Source organism: Chelonia mydas, chromosome 9 (genome assembly GCF_015237465.2).
Source record: "Chelonia mydas isolate rCheMyd1 chromosome 9, rCheMyd1.pri.v2, whole genome shotgun sequence".
In the NCBI taxonomy this organism is placed as follows: Eukaryota; Metazoa; Chordata; order Testudines; family Cheloniidae; genus Chelonia; species Chelonia mydas.
The window spans coordinates 71,667,859-71,690,479 of NC_057855.1; the positions used below are offsets into that span (position 1 = coordinate 71,667,859).

The 22,621-nt window shown below is 46.8% G+C and overlaps 1 long non-coding RNA gene across 2 annotated transcripts in view; it reads left to right on the plus strand.

Annotated features, from left to right (window-relative positions):
• The window catches only part of LOC122461604, a 621,770-nt gene that overhangs the window by 347,108 nt on the left and 252,041 nt on the right, over positions 1-22,621 (plus strand). The gene's annotated exons all lie outside the window — the stretch shown is intronic.

Here is a 22,621-nt window from a genome sequence, read left to right on the forward strand (position 1 = left end):
AAGCAGGACCTGGACCCGGCGGCGTACTCAGGGGAGGAGGCGGAGTCAGAGCAGAGGTGAGCTGGGGTGGGGAGGCACGGGGAGCTGCTCGGGGGGCAATTATTTCAGGGCCTAGGGGTGGCAAAATCATTAATCTGCCAGTGGAGAGGGTGGAGGAGGTGATGGTGGTGCCACCACCATGCACCTTATAAATTTTACCCCAGTGGTTAAAGCACTGATCTGAGATGTGGAAGACCCAGTTTCAGTATTCATCCCTCCCCCCACCCCCCTACTAAACTGATGAGCAGAAAGGATGTGAACAGGGGTATCCCAACTCTCAGAAGAGCATTCTAACCACTGAGCTATGGGATATTCTGATGTGAAACTGCTCCATCTCTCCAGTTAAACCTGTTCCACTGTGGATAAAGAACTATTTTAAGTGACTAAGTATTTTTCCACAGTGTAACATCTTAAATAGCAGAGATTGAGGGAGCTCCCCATCAGAATATAATGCCTTGGTAAGAACACTCTCCTGAGATGTGGGAGCTACCTTTTCAAATCCTTTCTACCCCTCTGGTAGGGGGCAGAATTGAACCTGCTCTAGCCACTGGGCTAAAAGTTATAAGATGGACAACACCACCTCTATATCTTCCTCCTCCTGTGCCCATTTTGTGGGGAATGAGGCAGGTACCTGCCTCATTCCTGCAAGAAACAACTTAGGCTGCTGGTGAAGGGTTCCCATTCATGGAGTACTAAGCAGAGATAGGTGCCTCCCTACAGCCTGAACTTAGGTGCCTGTCTGTGGAGCAGGGTCTTGAGGACTTACCCCTCTTGTCGGCATCTCCCATTGGCTAGCTTAGGTGGCTCCTCACCTCATGTGCTGGCTTTTTGTGGATTGCATTCCATGGCACTTGTCTATCCCCATTCATTATATATAGCACCCTAAGCACCAAACTCGGGCTTTGTGGATTGTGGTGGTGTTCCTGTGATTTTTCTGGGCACCTAAAAGTTAGGCATTACAACTCTGAGTGTTGCAGTGCCTAAGTCCCTTAGTGGATCTAGTCCAAAGTACCTCTGTAGTAAAAGATACCTGAGTTCATAGAGCTTTCACAAATCATTGTATTTAGACAACTTTTTATGTTCCATGTATCTAAATGTACTGGAATGTGTGTGTTCTAGTGAAAATAATTTTTTTTTTTTTTAACAAAAAAGGGTGTTGGGTGGGGAGTAAGGAAGTGGAAAGCTCAAGCAGTCAGATTTGGCAAATCAAAAATAAGAGTAAGGGATTCTCATCTGCATAACAAAGATCAGGAGAGAGACCAAGAGATGACTGTAATGTCATGAGTTGATTTAAAACTGTGAGAGCAAGGAACTAAATGTCAACATTGTCTGGGTATACCACAAGGACAGGAGACTTATTATGGGTTTTAATCAGGCTGCAACTTTATTATATAGATGTCTGGGGCTACCTGGCGGATAGCATGGATTTGCCTGCACTGTACACTTATTCAAATCAATTCTCCGGGGCTTCCACTAGCCCCCCTTTGTTTCCATTCAGGTCCCCCAGCCGACCCTCGCAAGAGACTTAAGGAGGGCTATGAGAACAGGGGCAGGGAGGGGTTGGCTCCCTGTTGTACCCGTCATGGGAGTCCCTGAATCTGATCGGACACTGAGCAATCACGCTAGCTGACTCACCCTCCCTGTGAGCAGCTTCTCTGAATGAGCCCGTCCCTCTCTGGGGAAGTGGGGAGCTTCCCCCCACCTTCCCCTGCTCTCACCCTCCTGCGACCTGTGGTACCATGCTGCCCAGCATGCCTGGATACTCTGCTGCCTTGCTGGCTTCCTCGCTGCTTTCACATAGAGACTTGCCCCACCCAGGTTTTGTACCTTCATGCACATTCCTGGGGGTGGCGTGGGGTGAGTCATTGCTGCAAAGCTGACCACCGAGCGCCTTTTGCAGCAATTTCTGACCTTCTTCCTCTCTCTCCTCCCCCTACCGCCCAAAAAAAAACAGTTGCCAGTGCCGCACAAGAAAGAGGACTGACGGGGGCACTCCCCCACTAAGGCAGCAGAGCAGGCGGGCACCAGTGGGTTGCGTCCCACATCAGCGCACCCAGCCTCGGGTCTGCCTAGACCAGCACGGTCAACTCTGGCCTCTTGGGGAAGTCTAACAAATCTGGCCCCAGTGAACTCCCCAGTGTGGGAGGATTTGGAGGAGGACTTGGATGCTCCCTCCACGCCAGACATGTTTGAGGCGGGCAGGAACCTGATTGCCATGATGGTACAGTCCCCTGCTCCACCGTGGGCACCAGCAGTGGTGCAGGCAGCATCACAGGGACAAGCCTACCATGATGCAGCACCGATCGTCTTCGCTATGGCACCGCTCCCCTGCATCCTCTCGATCTGCACCACCCTGGTCAGACTGGGACCTCTTTTCAGAGTCAGAGGCAGACTCCTGCGTATCCAGGCGGAGCCAGTACTGCTTCAGCACTGCTCCCGGCAGCACCCAAGACAGGATGAAGGGCAGCCGATACCTGTAATGTCCTGGCCCTCTTAATAGCAGGGCCTGACACAGTGGCCCTTTTGGACACCATGGGCCTACCACCAAGCCCAGGGGCCAGGTTCCAGGTCCCTGTCGGTGGTGTCAGAGGCACAAATCCCTCCATTAGCCACTTCTGTAGCCCGGGAACCTACCCTGGGTAGGAATGCAGAAGCCCAGGCCAACAAAGATGCAAGGCCTGGCATTGGCACTGAAGCAGCTGCAGTACCAGGCACTACCGTCATTCCGTGCACCTCTCAAGTGGCACAAGACAATCCCTGCGAGCTGGAGGGGCAAGCAGACCTGGTGCCACCAAGGGCATTGTCCTCATCCTCCCCAGATGATGTGATGGTGAGGGCCACCACCACACTGCCTGCTATGGATACTAGGACCTATCAGGACCTGCTCAGGAGGGTGGCCCAGAACCTGAACTTGTAGGCTGAGGAGGTCTCTGAGGACACAGATCCCATGGTGGATATTCTGGTACCTGAAGGGCCCTCGAGAGTGGCTTTGCCCCTCATTAAATACATAATTATACATAATACCACCAAGGTGCTGTGGCACACACCTGCCTCTATCCTCCCAACAGCCAAGGGGGTGGAGCGCAAATACTTTGTACCATTTAAGGGGTACAAACACCTCTTTACTACCCCAAGCCTGGGACCCTGGTGGTGGAGGCGGTGAACCATAAGGAGCAGCAGGGGCAACCTGGGCTTACATCCAAATCCAAGGACATTAAGAAGCTGGACCTTTTCGGTCAAAAAGTGTACTCCACCGGGGGGGCTCCAGCTTCACATAACGAACCAGCAAGCAGTCCCGAGATGCTATGCTTATAACTTCTGGAGTTCTCTGGCCAAATTCCAGGAATTGCTCCCAGCGGACTCTCGTTCTGAGTTTGGAGTGGTCCTAGAGGAGGGCAAGGTTGTTGCCAAGACCTCTATTCAGTCTGCCCTGGACTCAGCAGACTCAGACACCCACACTATGGCCACAGCCATAGTCATGAGGTGCAGTTCATGGCTTCAGGTGCCAGGGCTAACGCATGAGGTCCTTAAGGACTCGCAGGCAACCCTCAAGTCTTTGGAGCTGAACACACCAACCCCTCAAAGAAAGACATTTAAGCCCCAGGCCACCGCACACTTCTAGTCTGCCCCTACTAGACAGGACTACAGCAGAAAGCAGAGTAGGTGTAACAGGAAGCGCCCATCTCAGTCCTCCTCCAGACAGGGACAGGGCTCAGCTAAGCAGCCTTTCAGCTCAAAGCCAAACTTTTGAAGATGTGCCCAAGGACAGAGCACCACTTCAATGCCCAGATCCTTCCCCTCCCTTTGTGAACTGTCTATCCCATTTCTACTGTGCCGGGGCCCAAATAACCTCAGACCTGTGGGTCCTGAGCATGGTAGAATTAGGATAGTCTCTCCAATTCTGTTCCCTTCCACCCTCCCCATCCCTCTTCAGGGACGCTTCTTATGAGCAACTTCTCGTGCAGGAGGTGCGAATGCTCCTACAGCTCGGGGTGGTAGAGGAGGCTCCTCAGGAGTTCAGGTGCAGGGGATTCTACTCCAGTCATTTCTTAATTCCCCAAGGGTGGGCTTAGGCCAATTTTAGGCCTGCAAAATCTCAACAAATTCATGAAGAAATTGACGTTCCGCATGGTCTTCCTGGCTTCCATCATTCCCTCTCTGGATTCACGGGACTGGTACGCCGCCCTCAACTTGAAGGATGCATACTTCCATGTCTCCATAATCCTGTCTCTCAGACAGTGCATGTTGACCACAAATCACAGAACAATCTGTTCACAGTCCTCCCATTTGGCCTACTGGCAGCTGCTTGGGTGTTCACCAAGTGCATGGCAGTTCTACCAGCTTTTCTTCAAAAGCATCAGGTGCAAGTCTTCCTGTACCTAGATGAGTGGCTCATCAAGGACTGGGCCAGAGCCCAGGTGGAGGAACACATGAACCTGGTGGGTACAACCTTCCTCAGACTCAGTCTCATCCTCAACGTGGTGAAGTTGACCTTAACTCCCACTCAGAGAATAAAATTCATTGGGGCCCTCTTGGACTCCATCCAGTTCAGGGAGTTCCTGCCTGAGTCTTGTTTTCTGGCCATGGGTGCCATCGTAGAAGGTCTCCATCAGTTCACCACCACCACAGCCAGAAATTGCCTAAAATTTCTTGGACATATGGCAGCTTGCACTTATGTGGTACAGCATGCACTGCTGTGCCTCTGTACCCTCCAAGTGTGGCTGGCCCAAGTGTACAGGCCGAACCAGGACCACCGAGACAGGCTGGTCATGCTCTCTCCTCAGGTTCTTGAGTCCCTCCAGTGGTGGCTCAATCCACAAGGAGTACCATTCTCCAAACCTCAGCCATTGCTGTCACTAGTCCCAGATGCATCACACTGGGGTGGGGAGCACATCTGGGTGACATCAGAACTCGAGGTCTATGGTCCCAGGCAGCACTATCACTGCACATCAATGTCAGGGCGTTGTGCACAGTGCATCTAGCTTGCCAGATGTTTCAGACACATTTTCAGGGCAAATATGTATCGGTGTTGACAGACAACACCACAGCAATGTTCTACATAAACAAACGGTGGTATTCACTTCTCTCTCCTGTGCTAGGAAGCCCACAGGTTGTGGGACTTCCGTATTGCCCACTCGATACAGTTGGAGGCATCGTATTTGCCGGGCACACACAACAAACTGGCCAATCGCCTCAGCAAATCCTTCCACGGCCACAAATGGGCTCTCTGAATGGATGTCATAAGCAATATCTTCCCGTGGTGGGGATCTCCCCAGGTAGACTTGTTCATGACACGATTCAACAGGAAGTGCCAGCAGTTCTGCTCCTTTCTGAACCATAGCCCCAGCTTGATCAGAGGCCTTTCTCCCCTTGTGGACGGGGAGCCTGCTGTAAGCATTCCCACCTCTCCCTCTCATCCACAAGGTCCTTCTCAAGGTCCAGCAGGACAAGGCATCAGATTCTCATAGTGCCGGCGTGGCCCGGCCAACACTTGTTAGACCTCTCAGTGAACATGCCCATGGCCTTGCCCATGATTCCAGACCTCTTCACGCAGGACCACTGTCACCTTCAGCGCCCCAACCTGGAGTCTCTCCACCTCACAGGTTGGCTAAATTCATTAGATCTCCAGTGCTTCGATTTGGTTAGGCAGGTTCTCCTTGGCAGTAGAAAGCCCTCCACTCGTGCCATTTATCTGGTCAAGTGGAAAAGGTTCTCTATTTGGTCCCCACAGAAGGGCATTCCTCCGCTGCAGTCTTCAGTCCGCTTTTATACTGGATTATTTACTCTACTTAAAGCAGCAAGGACTGGCAGTCTCATCAATCAAGGTGCACCTATCTAGTATTTCCATTTTCCACCTGGGTGCAGCAGGGTGGTTAGTATTTGCTAACCCCATGTTTGGATGCTTCCTTAAGGGACTAGACAGGCTGTACCTCCAGGTGCAGCAACCAGTCCCTCCATGGGATCTTAACCTGGTTCTCTCAAGGCTCATGGGGGGGGGGGGAGCCCTTCAAACCTCTAGCAACTTGTTCTCTGCTTTACCTCTCTTGGAAGGTGGTGTTCCTCATGGCTGTAACTTCAGCCAGAAGAGTTTCTGAGCTCCAAAGCTTTAACATCTGAGCCCACTTATACAGTATTTTATAAGGACAAGGTGCAGTTGCAGCTGCACCCGGCTTTTCTTCCTAAAGTAGTTTCACAGTTTCATGAGAATCAGGACATCTCTCTACCAGTGTTCTTCCCGAAGCTGCATGCTAATGATAGGGAGCACATGCTAGATGTTAGTCAGGCCCTGGCTTTTTACACTGAGCAGACAAAGCCGTTTAGGAAGTTGAAGCAACTCTTCATTGCCATTGGTGAAAGGATGAGAGGACTTCCAGTCCCATCCCAACAAATCTCTTCTTGGATCACAGCTTGCATCAGGACATGCTATGACCAGTCAAAGATACCAGCCCCTGCGTTGATGGTGCGCTCAATGAAAGAGCAAGCTTCATGTGCAGCATTCCTAGAGCAGATCCCCATCAGGATATCTGCAGGGCGGCAACATGGTCATCTATTCAAACCTTTACATCACACTATGCCATCACAGAGCAGACTAGAGGCAATTCTACATTTGGTAGCGCAGAGCTTCAGTCTGCAACTCGTGAACTCTGACCCCTCCTCTGGAGGACTGCTTGGGAGTCACCTACTTGGAATTGACATGAGCAATCACTCGAAGATTAAAAAATGGTTACCTACCATTCGTAACTGTTGTTCTTCGAGATGTGTTGCTCCTGTCCATTCCAAGATCCACCCGCCTCCCCTCTGTCAGAGTTTCCAGCAAAAAGGAACTGAAGAGGCAGTGGATTGGCAGGAACCTATATACACTGTCATGAAGGTGCCACTTCAGGGGGCTCCAAAGCTGACCGAAAGGGTACTGGTAGGGGAAAATCTTCTGACGATTGTGCATGTGGCATGTGCAAACCTACTTAGAATGGACATGAGCAACACATCTCAAAGAACAACAGTTACAAAACGTAGGTAACCGTTTTTTCTGGATTATTTGTAATTATCTAGAGGCCTAATCAATGTCTACTGTGCCTCAGCAATACACAGCACAATTCTCAGAGAGCAGATGGTCAGAATTTTTGAGCCATTTTCCCTTCGGAAATGGGAACAATTTCACTTTGAAAAATGACTTTGTAAAAATAGCTTTTTGGAGTTCTGGTTTGTTTCAATTATTCTATGTTACATATGTTCAGCCTACAGGTAAAAAGAGGATTTTTTTTCCTTCTGGCAGCCCTACAATTCATCCTGGACTTGCTCTTTCCTGCCTATCTTTCCCAGTAATAAAGGCACAGCAGGCTAAAGTATGCCCTCAGTGATACCTGCGTAACCCCATTATCTTTAATGGCTTTGCACATTTCGCAAAAACTGAGTAAACAATGCTGTTGGTAGCGCACAAGAAGGAAAAACATCAAATGCTCTTAACTCTTTTTCGGCTTTGCAGAGCTAATGGGAGTAAAAAGGCAATGTAAATTTACATTAGTTACTACCAACTTAATTTTCTATTGGGTGAAAACTGTACGCACTCAGGTCTGAGACATACTGGTTTATTAATTCAAACCTTTAGTTTAAGTATTCCTTGTAATTACAATTACTATTAAAGTAAAAAAACCAGACATACAGTAAAAAGCAAGGGCTTCTCCTGGGACATAGGCAGGTCACGGTGGATTTCTCCTACGATGCTCCAACTGTCCTTACAATCTTTCACATATGTATACACATCCAAATTAGTTTTCTTTCATTCATCATGAACTATCATATTGTGACATTCCCCATGGTACAGTCTGGACTGTTGAGCCGCTGTGTCCCCTTAAATTCTCTTGTCTGGAGTGCCTTTTACACTGCTTTGCTGTCAGGACAGCCACTGCTGGCCAGCTCATCCAGCCTTCAGCATGCAAATTCACTCCAAGCTACATACATTAGTGCTCTGACCAGTCATTCATGAATTATGTACAGGGCAACACCCAAAGGCTCTCTAGTCCCAGCCTTGTTTCCCCAGAAATGTGGGTCTTGTACAGTCCAGCACACTACTGAACAATGCGAGCTCAAAGAAAATCTGTCCTTTCATCAAAGGAAAATGATATATGCACCAGCTTTGTTATCCCAAATGGAGGTTCACACACACTTTTATCTTAACCAGTGCTTTTGGATTAAACAGTAAGATAAGTTGAATAATCACAGAGGTAGATTTTAAATGATTACAAGTGATGCATAAAAGTCAAGAGTAGCTACAAAAGAAAATAAGAATACACAAGCTAATACCTAATTTAACAAGCTAAGTGAACTTAAAGGCAAAGATTTTGTCTCATCATACGCTGTTGTAAATTTCACAGGCTGGGTCTCCTTTCAGCCTGAGACCACTCCCCCTTTGTTCAGTTCTTTGAGAGTCCTTGATGTCATGAACAGAGATGGCAGGAGAAGAGGTGAAATGGAGTTCACTGTGTCTCTCTCTCTTATGCCACCCTCCCCTCTTTGAAGATTACCCCTAACTGGGGTGCAGGCAAAAGGTAGTCTCATGTGGACATGAGAGTTGAACCATCCCTGTGATGAAATGTAAATTTCTCGTTTATACCTTCCCATTGCTGGAGAACGACTACTTAAGTAAGGGATAGTACACTTGATTTTCTTGATACCTGTCTGGGGTGCCAATGTTATAAGAGGTGTGCCTCCTGCCGGGGTATTAGTGCCTTTTCTGCCTCAGAGAGACCAACATGATGATTCAATGTATGGTTTTTCTGTGCCTTCACTCAGAACACCACAAGGGAAAGACACTTGAGGCTCTGGATCTGGTTTCTCAATGCCTACACCCTGATACCCTGACAGGGGTACTGAGATCACATCCTGTGCTGAGGTCCTCTTACACATGGTCTAAGATGCATTCTACCACTCCAGCCTCGGTGCGCTCTTCTGTCTTGGGCTCCAGATTGGAATTTTCTGAGCCCTGTACTGGGAGTACATCTCTCACCTGGTGTTAGTTAAATCCGAAACAGTATCAGTAATGAAGATCAAACTGATCGGCTCTTATGGTCTCAGTAGTGTTGGTGCTGAGGTAGAAAGCATTTAGCTCAGCACCTACTCCTCACCCAACACTGCCCTCAGCACTGACTCTGGATCTGTCCTTGGGCACGGACATTTCTGCCTCAACATCTCTTGTCCAAGCAGATGCTTCTTGGAGAAGAAGAAAAGAGGAGAAAGCACATCTACCAATGGAGGAATGTAAACAGAAGACTTAGAAGATATGCATTTTCCTCCTCCTCCGGACCCACAAGTGCTTTGTAGACCCTCAAACAGCACTGCTGTCTCTTCTCCACAATTCTCCGGTGTTGGACATCCCAGCACCAACAAAGTTAGACTTATTAGGATTTGAACTGGTGAGAACACCTCTGATCTCCCAGAACTGAAGTGGAGGTCCCCCCATCAAGGCTATTATCCACTCCCCTGAATGCTTTTCTGCTACCTGACTGTACCAGTACCTATTCTTCTGGTTCCAATCCACAGTTGCCTCGGAATACATTCAACCCCACTGGAGATTAACTTGGAGGGTCCCCTAGATTTCATCTTGGGACAGCAGACCTCTTCCCTTTCCTCAAATCCAGATATCAGGGAAGGATATCATGCAGGTTCAGCTGTTCATGTGACCCTATATGCAGGATTCCATGAAGGACCTTTTGGAAGCTGTGAGACCAGCTCTTGCAGCAACCTCAATGTCAATACCAATATGCTTGCCTCTTAGCTCTGACCTTCTTGACTTAGCCAAAAATGTTTGGCTATCTCTTCTTTCAACCATATCTGTGTCTAAACGAACAGATAGGACATATCCTATACAAGCCGATGGACAGCAGTTTCTGCTGTGTTATCCTCCACCCAACTCTGTTATGGTTTCTACAGCACAGGAGTGAATTAGGGGAACAAAACATCTCATTTTACCCATTCTGACAGACAGGGACACAAGATGAATGCATTTGTGGGAAAGCCAACTTCTCTGGGACATCAGTGTTAGAGCAAAGGCCACAGGAGTGGTTCTCAGGAGCTACTCCTGACTTAGATTCTCTGGTCTCTCACCAGAGTAGTAGAACATCAAAAGTCTCCCATTTGAGGGTAGTGATCTTTGTAAGTGACGTGACCGAGTAGGCCTTAGAGAAGATCAAGGCAGCTAAGGCCACTTCCCAGTTTCTGGGACAAACTCAGTCTTCTTCCTCTGCTGAGAGGATGTTCTCCTACCCAGCATTACTCTTCAGAGGCAGATTCTGTCGCAACAGCAAGGGTATCTCTGAAATCAACTGCTGGCAAATGACCTCAGCAGTACAGGAACAAGATTCCTCATTGCACATCCTCTCACTCCTGAGGATAAAAGAGATAAAGTGGGGGCCTAACCTATGCCATCCCAGGACACCTGAGGCTTAACTTTGGGGGAAGGCCATCATTCTGAGGGCACTTGAATCAATTTGATGTCTTCCCTCCTTTCTCCACCTATGTGGTTTTGGGGAAAGAAACTATAGAGGTGCCAGACTAGAGACTCCAGCCAGTAAGAGCAGTTGCAGAGGCAGCTAGAGCAGAGATTTCTGCACTGGGAGAGGTGGGGGAGGGTTAAAATGGGGTTGAGCCAGCACCTTTTGAACCCAGAACTTTGCAGGGGAGACTGCTCTCTGGGGGCACTTGCATCCTCCCCTCACCCATGTTGTTCTGGGTAAAGAAACTGCAGGGAGAAGTGTTGTGTCCTTCCTTGCTTCGGAAAACTTGTAAATAAGATTGTAAGTAGTTTATCTTTTAGCTTCGTTCAGTTAATTTCTACTATAGTTAGTGTAGTTTGTTTCCCCGGCTCTGGGACTTCCTCCATGTGGTCGGGTACTATGCCCAGAGTTGTGAGCTTCAAAAACTGAATCTCCTGCCTGAAATCCTTCGTCATCGGTGACAAATACCAACGTTGTCTGGGTGGGAGACACCTTTCAGCAAAGTGCAGCCTTTGTCTCATTTTCATCAAGAACTCATGAAGCCCATGAGCTTCACCTTAGACAATACTTAATGGAGAAAGCTATGAGGTCCCTCTCTGATCTGAGCCAGGGAGACCCCCTGTACATCAGCCCACCAAATTAGCAGCGCCCTTCCGAGCACATGCTTAGGAGCAGAGCCCTTGGTTTCTAAGCCCAAAAAGTCTTCCTCCAGGGCTTCCCATGAGAGCATGACACTGGGGGTGTCTTCCTCCCTTATCCAGTCTCCCCTCTTCTCTGGCCCAGCCCTCCTGAGGACATTACTACACCGGAAGATGATAGTACTTTGATGTCCCTGGAACTGTCTCACTTACAACCCTCAAGCACTATTACCACAGTATTGATAGCCCTGCAATTCCAACAGGAGCAATTTTGAGATTTGGATGAATCTGATGAGCTGGTCCCTCCTTCATTCCCCACGACAAAGCCAAGCCTAGACAGGTGATCCAGGAATTAGGGGTACTACCCTTATGAACTCAACCTCCAATGGTTCACCTTTAAAGTGTTGACCCCTCTTTCTGGCCCTATTGGGTACTGTGGGATCCCTATAGCAGACATCCAGAACCCACCCAGTAGTCTTTCTGCTCCTCTCCCTAGTGTCAACAACCAGTTCCACTGGTGTATGGGGATGAATCAGAACTGCAAGTACTGACAGGTCCAACAGGAATCTCCTTCTCTTCTCTCCCCAGATAAGGCAGTCTCTCCTTCCCTATCCCCATCAAATGACGATAGGCAATACCAGGACTTTCTACAAATAGTGGGTAATAATGGTGCTCTGTCTATACCCACCCAACTATGACATGATTCATGAAGGGTTTCATCAAGACTTCCTATCTGTTGTTAAACCAACACCGCCCTGGGCTCTTAACCTCATGTTTGTAAAATCTTACTCCGTTTGAACCCTTAGCAACATGTTCCATGTCCCACTATCCGTGAAGGTGGCATTTCTAATGGCCATCACTTCAGCCAGGAATGTCAGCAAACTGGGAGTCCTCATGGTGCGCACACACCTGTTTACGATGTTTCAGAAGGACAAAGTATCCTTTTGCCATCAGAAAGTCTTCAAAATGTTTCATCGTGATAGCCAAGAGATCCCATGGTCAAGCTATATCTTCTCAGAGGATTTCCAAGTGGGTTTCTCGCTGCATTAACAAATGCTATAAACTAGCTCGCTTCCCGCCACCCAGCGATATAACGGTCCACTCCATGAGAGCACAGGCTGCCATGGTAGCATCCCTGCAGGAGGTCCTAATGCAGGACACATGCAGAGCAGCCACCTGGAGCTCCATACACATGTTTGCTAGGCATTATGCACTAGTCCAGACCTCTGCTGCAGGTGAAGCAGTTGGATCTGCATGTATCTTTGTTGCCGGCTTCCTTGCACCTACCTCCAGTCTGAGTATTGCTTGTCAGTCATTCACATGTGGAGTACACACAGGGACCAGCACTTGAAGAAATCGAGGTTACTTACTGTAACTGGAAGTTCTTCAAGATTTGTGGCCTCTGTCTGTGTTCTTCTACCTATCCTCCATCCCCTCTGCTTTGGATCTGGTCGGATTCACAGTAAGAAGAGGAACTGAGGGGGCATCGGCTCATGCTGCCTCTTATACACTTGATCAGGAGCATGATTAGATCTACTGCATGTGTGCAGTCCAACAGACACTGCTCATTAAAATCTCCAGACTCAGGTGCATTGTGTGCATGTATATCCCATGTGTGGAATATAGACAGGGACCATGTGTCTCAAAGAACTTCATTACAATAAGTAACCTCCATTTCTGCATTCCAGTCCAAAGGCACTCCACATATGGAGAATAACCTGCTGAATGACTGTGGGTCATTTCTGTTCTGAGTGTTCAAGCAATCTTTCTATAGTCCAGGAAGGCTTACCCCTGAAATTGTTCATTGTATTTAATAGCATAATTATAAAGGGATCAGGGCCGAACATAATTACGACCAACTATTAAGCAAAATTATGACCAGGAATGAGAGAGCACTTTTTTCCCCCTGAAATCTATTATTGTAAAACTAAGCTTCTGAAATAAATAGTCACTTAGGGGAAAAAACCACTAGTTACTGTATAGGCTATGATTTTTTTCTTGGTATAAAGAGACTTCTTTTTGGAAATATACTGAAATGAATGCACACTTTGCCTCTGATATTTCCCTAGGAAAGTGCTGATCTTTCTTCGTTAATTTCTTTGTAAATATTCAGCTCCTGCTGTCTGAGGTGTGAGTATGCTAACTATCAGCATCACATTTTGTTTATACATGACTTTGCTAGGGAAGCAGGAGCATATTGGGTAGAAGCTGCAATTAATTGCACAGCAGAAGCTGATTTGACATTCTGGTAAATCTCCTGTGAGTTCACATACTGAGTTGGATCATGGATACTACCTTAAACTGTATGAATTGTTCCTCTGAGACATTTTGCAAGACTGCTTATTTAGACAAATTCTACAACACTGCTCAGTTATGCTAAGTAGTGCTGCCCTTTTGGGGAAAAGGAGTGGATAACCTGAAAATATTAGTAGATCTACATAGGTTGGATTGACAACATAAGTTTTGCTGCACACCATACTTTCTCAAATGTAGATTTTTTTATTATTATTATTATTTTTACCCTCTATATAGCATATTTAGCTATGAAAGGACTGAAGGATAGTTTTCATATTCCCACTTAGAAGCAATATGGTCAGTTTTTAAACAATAGCTAGCTACGTATCTGAGGCTATATGTAATGGGAAAATAAGATATTCCAATACAGTACACATAATTAAAGACCTAGATAGTCCACTTTATTAGCTGCCCAGAACGAGGAATAGTACTGCACTGCTCCAGGAGCAGCTCACAATGCAGAATGTAATTCAGTCATGTTTTGTGTCTTCGTCCACGTTCTGCTCCAGGTAGAAAGTAAACTAATCTAAGCCTTGACCTGGTACAGTGTGTGCCATCCAACTTGCTGGAGCAAATACACTGGCTGGTATACTGGCAGTGCAGCAAGGCTCCACCTGGTCCCTTCTCTCTCCTGCGTACCTTTCCTGTAGTGTCTGCTTCTCCTTCCATGCTGCAATCCATGGTATAGATAGCCTGCCTTAAGGGGTTGCTTTATTCAATCCCTCAGTTGAGCATGTAGGACTAGTGGCAATCTAACCCAATGTAGAGTAAATCCCTAAAAGAAATTGAGTCTTTACATTAATTTAAAAAAAAATCAAATTGACATCTTTAGTTTTATGGTTCAGATTAGACAATGGAAAATACAGCACACCATTGTGCATGGAAAATATAGATTTTCCTAACTGTTATAAGAAAAATTTGATCACTTTTGCATTCAAATATTATTTATTCCTTAAAAAAACTAATTAATGTTGAAAAGTAAAACTCTTAGAAATTATTAGTAGTTACAGTTGCCCACATAACCTTATCTTTACTCCATTGTCCTGTGGAACAAATAGTCTACAGTTATGTTTATACACAAGAGGAAGAGTTAAAGTTGTGTGTGGACAACATTAACTTTGACATTCCTAGGCTTTGAGTGCTTTGTGTTCTTGTAACATGTCACTCCATATGTGGAATTCCTAGGCTTTTTAAAAAGACATCTAAATTATATCATGTGAATCTATCTATATAGCAATAATGCTACCACTGTGGAATGAGGGAGGGCTGATTTAGTTCTAATTCAACAAAGCACTTAAACATGTTGTTGTAACAAAGTGGCCTTTGGCGGGACACTACTGAGAGTATCAGTTCAGGACAAATTGCTTAGAGCAGTGCAGTCACAGCCCAAAGCTGGGGTTTCTTTGCTACTAAGGCACACCAAACCAGCCAAACAGAGAGGACTTCGGTTTTATCCCACTGGCTAACCAGAAGTCATACAAGCAATTCCCTCTGGTACTCCAGTTCCCTTGTATTACCACCAGCACCGCTCCTTATGGGGATGAATGGTTATGAAAACCAATACCTCAGTAAAAGAAAAAAGGTTCTCCCGATCCCAAAGGACCAAGCCCCAGACCCAGGTCACTATACCAGTAAGATCTTACCCACAAAACATGCTGTTGCCAATCCTTTAGAATCTAAAATCTAAAGGTTTATTCATAAAAAGAAAGAAATATAGATGAGAGTTAAAATTGGTTAAATTGAATTAATTACATACAGTAATGGCAAAGTTCTTGGTTCAGGCTTGTAGCAGTGATGGAATAAACTGCTGGCTTAAGTTAAGTCTCTGGAGTACATCCACAGCTTGGATGGGTTATTCAGAGCTTCAGTTTGTAGCAAAGTTCTTCCAGAGGTAAGAAGCAGGATTGAAAACAAGATGGAGAAGATGCAGCTGCCTTTTATAGTCTCTTGCCATGTGGCCTGTACTTCCTTTGTTTCAAACACAAGCTGCCCAGCACATGGCTTGAAAGCCTTGGAGTTCTCTCCATAGGCATGTCCCTGCATGCTTTGCTGAGTCGTAAGGTGTAGCTGCCTTCTCTCAATGGGTCAGTTGTATAGCTGATGGTCTTCAGTGGGCCATCAAGCAGGCTACGCACCCAGAAGCATACCACAAGTATAGAGCAAATACTTATAACTTTAAATACAAAAATGTTACATGCAAACAGATAGCATAATCATAACCAGCAAATCATAACTTTTTCATAGACCTCCTTTGTAAAAGATTTGGTGCACCTATAGAACCTTGGTCCCTACCATGATCTATACGGTCATAGTTCATGTCAATAACATCACACATGTGCTTAACTGTAAGCATATGCATAGGCCCCACTGACTTGAAGATAAGTATGTGCTAAACTGCTTTCCTCAACTATCACTTCAAAGCCTGTCTCATTGCATACATTGCACAGATTGTATGGTAGGAGAACTGAAGAGGAATGTTCTAGAGGATATTGGTGCATGGACTGTTGATCTTTCCCTGTTACCCGGGATTCTTTCAACCCAAAGCTCTTGGTAACTTTTACTCTGTGTGAGGTGGTGTCAGGAAATAAAACAGGGGAGACACAGCTGTCCGACCGATAGACGGCTGGCACAAACAGGACAACACAAGAGTGCTTTCACTTAACGCTAAACTTTACTTAGTCTCAAGCACTAACACTGTTGGATCATATTAAAGAAGTTCTGTATTAAAATCACAAATGAATTTGATTCCCCATAGTTTAAATTCCAGGGTATTACTAATTAAGAGGTCTCTTGGTTTTTGGTACGGTTTCTCTCCGTCTATGTGTGAAACTTGCAAGCTGCTAATTGCGTTAGTACATTCTAAGACAGAATCTGTTCTCAAAGCAATTCACACAGAGAGAAACTCAAAGCAATACTCTGTAACAACAGAAACAGCACCCAGAGACTCCCCGCCCTTTTGTTGTATTAACAATTGTGATTAAAATAGAGATAGAGGATGTATGTGGATGGATGCTTGGTGTGGATAATAACTGAATGATCAGGGAGGTGCCAGCCTAAGAATCCAGTGTCCATCGACTGAAGAAGGCATCAAGTGGAAATAACCAGAGGACCCCCTGGAGGACAGACTGGAATCCACCCAACAGCCTCAAGAATAGGAGAACCAAAGAACAAGATAACATCTAGCAGTACGGAGCCGTCAAAGGAATGTGCCATCTGCTGATTGATTCAGCAACAGCATGATAAAGCAATTCCCATAGACTGGCATAGGAAGAAATTCCTATAAAAATGGACTCTAGAAAGTGAGAACTTTGGGGTCTGATTCTGCAAACCAACTTCCAGGAGCATATCGATGAGCATCTGACAAGGCCCTGCTCCCTCCTCATGTCCAGGTTACCTGGCCAGTGGCTTGGCATGAGCAACTCTAAGGCTGGTAACTATGATAACAACCTTGCAGAACCTGTGTGTGTGTGTGTGTGTGTGTTTGTATGAATAAATGTGTGAATAAATATGAGATTGAATGGAACGTTATAGCTATAACTAACTGATTACTATGATTCTTTCTGTATTCAAAATAAATGTGGTATTTTGCCTTTTTCCCTTTTAATAAGATCCTGCTGGTTTTTAATTTATTGGTATAACAACACATGTCTGCAAAAGGTTAGTTAAAACACCCCCAACCCTTGATAATTACCAAAGCTGAGTGTGGCTCTCAAGTGGCACAGCAGCAGGCTTCCGGTGGTCAAATCTTCCGTCTGCCGGTGGGGACTGCAACATGTATCCAGAGGGAGAGTCCAAAAAGAGTCCAACTACCTCAAACTTTTCCCCCTTATTTATACATTAGTAATAGAATGACATGTCCCTTAAAGAAAACTTGTTAAGTAAGCAGTTTCAATAGTCAAGAAAGAGGTTCCTTCTGATTATCAATTAACCAGATGTGGGTTTTTCCAGAGTTTGCAGCCTTGAGGCCCCAGTAGACATTCCTGGGACACATCCTGCTCTTCGAAAATGCCACTTCAACACAATTCTTATCAGGAAGGACGCGGGGTCAAGCTGCCCTTTTTGTGGCACTCAAAAACCCCCTCCCCTCCCGCCTTGGTTAAGCTAAGCCTGCTGACTTGGCTGCTTTTAGCAATAAGCCATAGTGGTTTCAGGCTCTTTACTGGTTTGCCAAAGTCTCCCCATACATCCCAAGGTGCTCGTTTCTGTGTCTCACAGGGGAAGAAGTTGTTCAGAACTAGGGTAGCTCTTGCCAGTTTCATACTTGAAGCACAAGATCCTACAAAAGGGATTAAAAATAAATTTTCTAGAAAAACAAATTACAAGTAAGTTCTTATCCCTGTTTCACAGATGGGAAAATTGGTCAAGCGCAAGAGGGTCTGCTGATTTGCCCAAGGTTCAAGAAGTTCAAGTCTGTGTCAGAATCAGAATTAGAAACTGCATCTCTTGAAGCTACTGGGACACCGTGCCCCTTACGCAAGTCACTTACCTTCTCTGAGTTTCAGTTTCCTCATCTGTGAAATCAGGATAACACTACTTATCCCAGTGCTAGTCTCAAAATTAAGTAATGAATGTTTGTAAAGTGCCTCTCACTTAAGGCACTATAATAGTGCAATATGTTGGCTTTTTTACTTTTTTAGGATTAATTCCATCAAGACACTGTCATCCCTCAATAGTGCCAGACGCTCTGAGTAAACTCCTACACGTGATCCTTGGACCCATTTTGCCATTAGCAGATTATGCTGGCTGGCATACCGGGGGTAGGAGGAGTAGGTGACCAGATGTCAACGCAGATACAGGTAAGCAACCATTTTCATGTTCTCTCCACAGGTACTAATGTGGACAGTGGACTAGATGATACATCTGAGGGAAGGGAACAGAAGGAGACTCCACCGATTGGAAGGCATGAGATGCACTGTCCTAGGGATGGGCGTTCCATGACCACCGCTCCCAAGAGAAGGAGGTGGGCGGTAGTGGTCGGGGACTCTCTCATTAGGGGGACTGAGTCATCTATCTGCCGCCCCGACCGGGAAAATCAAGAAGTCTGCTGCTTGCCAGGAGCTAGGATTCACAATGTGACTGAGAGACTGCCGAGACTCATCAAGCCCTCGGATTGCTACCCCTTCCTGCTTCTCCACGTGGGCACCAATGATACTGCCAAGAATGACCTTGAGCAGATCACTGCAGACTACGTGGCTCTGGGAAGAAGGATAAAGGAGTTTGAGGCGCAAGTGGTGTTCTCGTCCATCCTCCCCGTGGAAGGAAAAGGCCTGGGTAGAGACCGTCGAATCGTGGAAGTCAACGAATGGCTACACAGGTGGTGTTGGAGAAAAGGCTTTGGATTCTCTGACCATGGGATGGTGTTCCAAGAAGGAGGAGTGCTAGGCAGAGACGGGCTCCACCTAATGAAGAGAGGGAAGAGCATCTTCGCAAGCAGGCTGGCTAACCTAGTGAGGAGGGCTTTAAACTAGGTTCACCAGGGGAAGGAGACCAAAGTCCTGAGATAAGTGGGGACGTGGGATACTGGGAGGAAGCACGAGGAGGAGAGCATGAGAGGGGAGGGCTCCTGCCTCATACTGAGAAAGAAGGACAATCAGCAAGTTATCTCAAGTGCCTATACACAAATGCAAGAAGCCTGGGAAACAAGCAGGGAGAACTGGAAGTCCTGGCACAGTCAAGGAATTATGATGTGATTGGAATAACAGAGACTTGGTGGGATAACTCACATGACTGGAGTACTGTCATGGATGGATATAAACTGTTCAGGAAGGACAGGCAGGGCAGAAAAGGTGGGGGAGTTGCATTGTATGTAAGAGAGCAGTATGACTGCTCAGAGCTCCGGTATGAAACTGCAGAAAAACCTAAGAGTCTCTGGATTAAGTTTAGAAGTGTGAGCAACAAGGGTGATGTTGTGGTGGGAGTCTGCTATAGACCACCGGACGAGGGGGATGAGGCAGACGAGGCTTTCTTCCGGCAACTAATGGAAATTACTAGATCGCAGGCCCTGGTTCTCATGGGAGATTTAATCACACTGATATCTGCCAGGAGAGCAATACAGCGGTGCACAGACAATCCAGGAAGTTTTTGGAAAGTGTAGGGGACGATTTCGTGATGCAAGTGCTGGAGGAACCAACTAGGGGCAGAGCTCTTCTTGACCTGCTGCTCACAAACCAGGAAGAATTAGTAGGGGAAGCAAAAGTGGATGGGAACCTGGGAGGCAGTGACCATGAGATGGTCAAGTTCAGGATCCTGACACGAGGAAGAAAGGAGAGCAGCAGAATACGGACTCTGGACTTCAGAAAAGCAGACTTTGACTCCCTCAGGGAACTGATGGGTAGGATCCCCTGGGAGAATAACATGAGGGGGAAAGGAGTCCAGGAGAGCGGGCTGTATTTTAAAGAATCCTTATTGAGGTTACAGGGACAAACCATCCCGATGTGTAGAAAGAATATGGCAAGTAAATATGGCAGACGACCAGCTTGGCTTAACAGTGAAATCCTTGCTGATCTTGAACACAAAAAAGAAGCTTATAAGAAGTGGAAGATTGAGCAAATGACCAGGGAAGAGTACAAAAATATTGCTTGGGCATGCAGGAGTGAAATCAGGAAGGCCAAATCACACCTGGAGTTGCAGCTAGCAAGAGATGTTAAGAGTAACAAGAAGGATTTCTTCAGGTATGTTAGCAACAAGAAGAAAGTCAAGGAAAGTGTGGGCCCCTTACTGAATGAGGGAGGCAACCTAATGACAGAGGATGTGGAAAAAGCTAATGTACTCAATGCTTTTTTTTGCCTCTGTCCTCATGAACAAGGTCAGCTCCCAGACTAGTGCACTGGGCAGTACAGCATGGGGAGGAGGTGACCACCCCTCTGTGGAGAAAGAAGTGGTTTGGGACTATTTAGAAAAGCTGGACGAGCACAAGTCCATGGGGCCGGATGCGCTGCATATGAGAGTGCTAAAGGAGTTGGCGGATGTGATTGCAGAGCCACTGGCCATTATCTTTGAACACTCATGGCGATCGGGGGAGATCCCGGACGACTGGAAAAAGGCTAATATAGTGCCCATCTTTAAAAAAGAGAAGAAGGAGGATCCTGGGAACTACAGGCCAGTCAGCCTCACTTCAGACCCTGGAAAAATCATGGAGCAGGTTCTCAAAGAATCAATTCTCAAGCACTTAGAGGAGAGGAAAGTGATCAGGAACAGTCAGCATGGATTCACCAAGGGCAAGTCATGCCTGACTAATCTAACTGCCTTCTATGACGAGATAACTGGCTCTGTGGATGAGGGGAAAGCAGTGGACGTGTTGTTCCTTGACTTTAGCAAAGCTTTTGACACGGTCTCCCACAGTATTCCTGCTAGCATGTTAAAGAAATATAGGCTGGATGAATGGACGATAAGGTGGATAGAAATCTGGCTAGATTGTCGGGCTCAACGGGTAGTGATCAATGGCTCCATGTCTAGTTGGCAGCCGGTATCGAGAGGAGTGCCCCAAGGGTCGGTCCTCGTCCCGGTTTTGTTCAATCTCTCAGTAATGATCTGGAGGATGGCGTGGATTGCACCCTCAGCAAGTTTGCAGATGACACTAAACTGGGAGGAGAGGTAAATACGCTGGAGGGTAGGGATAGGATACAGAGGGACCTAGATAAATTAGAGGATTGGGCCAAAAAAAATCTGATGAGGTTCAACAAGGACAAGTGCAGAGTCCTGCACTTAGGACGGAAGAATCCCATGCACCGCTACAGACTGGGGACCACATGGCTAGGCAGCAGTTCTGCAGAAAAGGACCTAGGGGTTACAGTGGACGAGAAGCTGGATATGAGTCAACAGTGTGCCCTTGTTGCCAAGAAGGCCAATGGCATTTTGGGATGTATAAGTAGGGGCATTGCCAGCAGATCGAGGGACGTGATCATTCCCCTCTATTCGACATTGGTGAGGTCTCATCTGGAGTACTGTGTCCAGTTTTGGGCCCCACACTACAAGAAGGATGTGAAAAAATTGGAAAACGTCCAGCGGAGGGCAACAAAAATGATTAGGGGACTGGAACACATGACTTATGAGGAGAGGCTGAGGGAACTGGGATTGTTTAGTCTGCGGAAGAGAAGAATGAGGGGGGATTTGATAGCTGCTTTCAACTACCTGAAAGGGGGTTCCAAAGAGGATGGATCTAGACTGTTTTCAGTGGTAGCAGATGACAGAATGAGGAGTAATGGTCTCAAGTTGCAGTGAGGGCAGTTTAGGTTGGATATTAGGAAAAACTTTTTCACTAGGAGGGTGGTGAAACACTGGAATGCATTACCTAAGGAGGTGGTGAAATCTCCTTCCTTTGAAGTTTTTCAGGTCAGGCTTGACAAAGCCCAGGCTGGGATGATTTAGTTCGGGATTGGTCCTGCTTTGAGCAGGGGGTTGGACTAGATGACCTCCTGAGGTCACTTCCAACCCTGATATTCTATGATTCTATGTCCAGGTTTTATAGGGACTGTCCCGATATTCGGGGCTTTTTTTTTAATATGGGCTCCTATTACCCCCCAACCCCGTCCCGATTTTTCCCACTTGCTATCTGGTCACCCTAAGGAGGAGAGAGGGCAGTGAAAGGGTCCACCTGGTCCCTTCTCTCTCCTGCCTACTAGCACAGGTTTGATTGGGTGAAATACCACTCCTAAGGTGTCCGCTTCCCCTCCCATGCTGCAATCTGTGGTATAGTAGTATGCACAAGGCATTAAGGGGTTGCCTTATTCAGTCCCTTGGTAAGTGGGTAAGGTAATATCTCTTTTATTGGACCATTTTCTCTTGGCACGAGAGAATCTTTTGAGCCACACAGAGGTCATCATCTACAACTCAAGATAGAGAGGCTCATTAACACTAAACATCATGGACCGAACAAAGACTAGATTTATGGATTATTACAGGGGTGGCTAAATTTACTGGCCCTACGAGCTGCATAGAACAATCTGCAAAAGTTTGAGAGCCAGGGCGCACCAGTGGAGGCTGGGGCTCAGGACTTCAGCTCCATGGGAGGCACCTGAAAGGGCTCGGGCTTCAGCCCTGCTCCTGCTGAAGCCCCAAGCCCCAGCAAGTGTGCCCCACAGGGCTGAAGCCCCGAGACCCCCCCACTCCCTACCTCACCACCCCGCTGCAAGGCATAGGTCCCGAGCTCCCCTACCAGTC